The following is a 4,069-nucleotide window of genomic DNA, read 5'->3' on the forward strand; positions in this document are numbered from 1 at the left end:
TTTTCCTGAATTTTGCTTAGGCAAAGTAATAGTTTCCTTAAGAATAATCAATATCATTTGTTGGTTTAAATTCTAACATTGTGGTTTTGATTAGCCTATTTACTCAGCATATCTGCTGCAACCTTTGGCATTTTTCTGAGGGAACCTAATAAAGCATTTCATTGGAAATACATATTTGCCACAGACCACAATACTTTTGTTATCAGTAAGCAAACATTCCCTTTTGTAGATAAACTATTTTGCAGATAAACTTAACTGACATACGTTAGGAACATGGGACAACTGAAGATAGAAGGAACCTCAGGAGATCTGTTCTCCAGTCTTCTGCTCATAGCAGGGCCAGCTCTGAGGTCAGAACAGGTTGCTCAAGATGTTACCCTGTCAAGGCTTACAAATGTCAAAGGAAGGAATTTTCACAACATCCCTGGGTAACCTGCTCCACTGTTTGGCTGTTGTCATGGTGAAAAAGTGTTCTTTTGTCTAGGCAGAACCTTTCATGGCCATTGTTGTCTCATCATCCCTCCACCGTGCCCCTCCCCTCCCTTCCTTTTGAAAAACCTGGCTCCATCTTCTCCATGATCTCCTCAACAGATACAAGTGGCTGCCATCAGATATCCAGTTGGTCTCTCCTCTGAGCCAGACAAAACCACCTTTCTCAGTATCTCCTCATGGAGTCCAGCCCCTAGACATGATGGTGACCCTCCAGAGGTCCAGAGGTCTGTTCAGTGCTAAGTAGATGGCTTTAATTGATCTGTTAGTACAGTCCAAGAGGTTTTTTGGCCTTATTTGCTTCCTGAGCACTCTGCTGTCTCATGGGCTGCCTGCTGTCTACCAAGATCCAAAGTTCTCCACAGGATAGCTGCTCCTCACCCTGTCATTCCCCAGCCCTTATCTAGGAGTGCTTCCCTCCCCATTGCAGGACTTTGCACATGTTCTTGTCAAAATTCACAAAGGTTCTGTTCAATTTTGTTCCAACTTTGTAGATCTTTTTGGCTGCCCTGCCCTACTCTGCTCTCAAACATATGTGATGCTCCTCCCAACCTGGCATCTCCTGCAGGATCAGTGAGCAGGCACTCCATCACCTCCTCCAGGTCATGGATAGCAATGGACAACATGGGTAACGTTGAACAGAATGAGTCCCAGGATAGACCCCTGCGGTACCTCACTTGTTAGCATATCCCATTAACCAGGGATTCTTAGCCTGATCATCCAACCGAGCTCTTAAGCATCTCATTGCCCACCCATCCAGACTATAACATTGTAATTTGGATACAAGAATATTGTTAGAGATGATGTTGAAAGCAAGCTGAAGTCAAAGTGAATGGGATGTGATGCTCTCCCCATGCCCACAAATCCAGTCATCATCTTATCATAGAATTGATTCAGGTTGATCAGGCACAATATTCTGTTAGCAAATCCAGACCTCTTGCCAGTCTGCTCCAGGAGGACGTGCTCCATGTTTTTCCCAGAGTCTGAAGTGAGATTGACCCATTTGTTCCCCAGGTTGATCTTTTGGAAAGGGGATTTGACATGTGTCTTTTTCCAGTTGCCATGGTCTTCCACCAATCTCCATGACCTTCTGAGGACAACTGTGGCCTTGTCAGGACATCGGAAAGTTCTCAGCACTGTGCATGCACTTTGTCATGTCCCATTGACTTGTACAGGTCAAGTGCAACCTATCTACAATTTGACCTTCATCCATTGCTGGGTAAGTTACACCGTGTGCACATTTAAATGAGACACAGCAGTATTTTACAGATAACTTACAGCAAGGCAACGTTCGTTTGTGCACGTGCTTGGCACATAAAATACAGCTAACTTTGGGTTCAAACTTCGCAAAGGAGAATTAAAATCTTTATTGATTCAGCCTGCTGTAAACTGATGCTAAATCACCAAGCTACTGAGAAACACACCTCTGTAATCTTCACAGCACCTTTGTTTGAGGTAAACCGGATATGCAGTGGGTGAAAAAGGGGAGGGAAAGAAAAACCATATAATAAAAAAGAACAAGTCAATGAGGCTGTGACTGAAAGAAACCTACTGCCCTTCACTCTGCAGCTTCCGAGAGCAACTTCCTGGTACCTGGACTGTGTTCAAGACAAACCAGAAAGCTGCAGTTAAAAAAAATATACTTAGTGTGAGGAGCAGAACGGGAAGTAGCAGCTAAGGCTGAGCTGAGATGAAATACAGAACTGCACTAAGGCTGCCTGGTACAAGATGTAAGTCAGGCTGATATACTGGTAGATGTGTTACAGAAGAGAGAAGTGCTTGTCAGCCCATGCAGCTCTGCACAGGCCTGAAAGGGTTTCTCTTCAGGTTGGTAATATCTGGGCAACTGACTGGGCATGCATGCTGTTGATTGCTTTATGGTATGTTTTATCAGAAGTGTCCTTGCCTAATATAAAATCCTAAGTTAACTCTGTTATCATAACAGGGCAGCAGTGCTACAGCTGCTGATCTCCAGCCACATCTGCAGGCACATCCCAAGGCCCTGCCCTGTAGTCAAAGTCTAAGGCTTTGCTTTGGGAGGAGAAGGATTTTTATTTATGGGCGACTGCTGACCTCCAAACAACCAAACACACCCAAATATTTCTGTTTGTGTAGCACTGTGCTGTATTTTCTCTCTGTTTTTTTTTGTTTGTTTGTTTGCTTGTTTGTTTGTTTTTGTGAGCCTGATGGAGCAATGAGGAGGTGGAAAGCTGATTTAAATTTGCCTGACAGACTCAAGAGCAATTACCAGAGCCCATCAAGGCTTTTCTCAACTGAGGAAAACACAAAGAGGGTATTTTGACAATGTGCCATAGGCAGACACGATCCTGCTTTATGTTACTGTGTGAATAAATAGTGCCTGGCTGTGTCATGAGTTTATACAGGGATTTGAGGATCTGTTGAGGATCTGCCATCTAAGAGTTTCTTTTACTTCTCTGAACAGCATAACAAATTAAATAAGTGTGCTCTCCGCAGCACACAGCTTTATTGTGCCATAATAGGAAATAGAATAGGACAAAACAGTTAAAAACCTTGAAAAAAAAACAACAGGCAAGACAGAAACCATGCAGGGGACAGATCAGGGCTGAGCCAGAGCAGCTCTTTTTCATACTGGGGAGACATGGGGCTGCTTTCAGATGCCACCAGCTCTGGGCAGTTTTGACACATCTCACATACAGAAGGTAGAAGTCCCACAGGTGATCTTTCCTTGCTGGAAAAAAAAGTGTTTTCTCAAAAATTTACCCTAGAAAATGTCAGTTCCTCTGTCTCATGCAAAGTCCAGTAGGACAGCAGGGTCTGGCCCTACCACACATGATGGCTGTTTGCCTCTGTTGCCATCATGGGGTCAGATGTGTCCCTCATGCAGCATTCAGAGCACCTTCTGAGCATCTCCAGAACATCTGCTTTTTTTTGTTTTTTTTCCCTGATTTCCAGGATCAGGTTTTCTTTGAGGAATACACATCAAAAGGAGGCCAGCCCAAGTCACTGCTAAACCAAATACATTGGGTACAAAAATAACCTGCCTTCCACTTTTTCCTCTGTAAATCCATGGAACTGTTAAAACTGAAAAGAGGTTGTAGCAAGGTGGGGCTCAGTCTCTTCTCCCAGGTAAGCAAACAGACAGAGGAATTGGCCTGAAATTGCTCCAGGGGAGCTTCATGTTGAATAGTAGGAAAAAGTTCTTCTCCAAAAGAGTGGTAATGCATTGGAACGGGCTGCCCAGGCTGGTGCTGGAGTCACCGACCCTGCAGATGTTTAAGAACAATGGGGATGTAGCACTGAGGGACATGGTTAGTGGGCATGGTAGGGACGGGTTGGGTTTGAACTAGATGATCTTAGAGATCTTTTCCAACCTGAATGATTCTGATTCTGTAAGAGCCTGTGGATGCCCATGCAGTGACCTAATGCCACTGAGGCAGGAGGCAGAGGTGTGCTTGTAAAGCTGAGAGTCCAGCAGCATTTTTACATCCCAGTTCAGATGCTGGACTCACCTGCCAGCCTCTTCACAGCAGAAAGACCACCAACAATTCCTGCACATGGATAATGTCTTATCTCGACAGGAGAAATAAAGCTGCTCTTC

At 44.4% G+C, this 4,069-nt stretch overlaps 1 long non-coding RNA gene across 4 annotated transcripts; it reads left to right on the forward strand.

Annotated features, from left to right (window-relative positions):
- Positions 1 to 233: 233 nt before the first annotated feature.
- On the forward strand, positions 234 to 3,754 carry LOC109367468. 4 transcript variants are annotated; one of them, XR_002114637.1, is made up of 4 exons: positions 234 to 716; positions 984 to 1,117; positions 1,547 to 1,708; positions 3,424 to 3,754. It is a non-coding gene; the product is annotated as an uncharacterized LOC109367468 (long non-coding RNA). The 4 variants fall into 4 exon arrangements; XR_002114638.1 differs by lacking the exon at positions 3,424 to 3,754 and adding an exon at positions 2,672 to 3,383; XR_004159772.1 differs by lacking the exon at positions 3,424 to 3,754 and adding an exon at positions 2,435 to 2,659.
- Positions 3,755 to 4,069: the final 315 nt, after the last annotated feature.

Source organism: Meleagris gallopavo, chromosome 4 (genome assembly GCF_000146605.3).
Source record: "Meleagris gallopavo isolate NT-WF06-2002-E0010 breed Aviagen turkey brand Nicholas breeding stock chromosome 4, Turkey_5.1, whole genome shotgun sequence".
NCBI classification, from domain to species: Eukaryota; Metazoa; Chordata; class Aves; order Galliformes; family Phasianidae; genus Meleagris; species Meleagris gallopavo.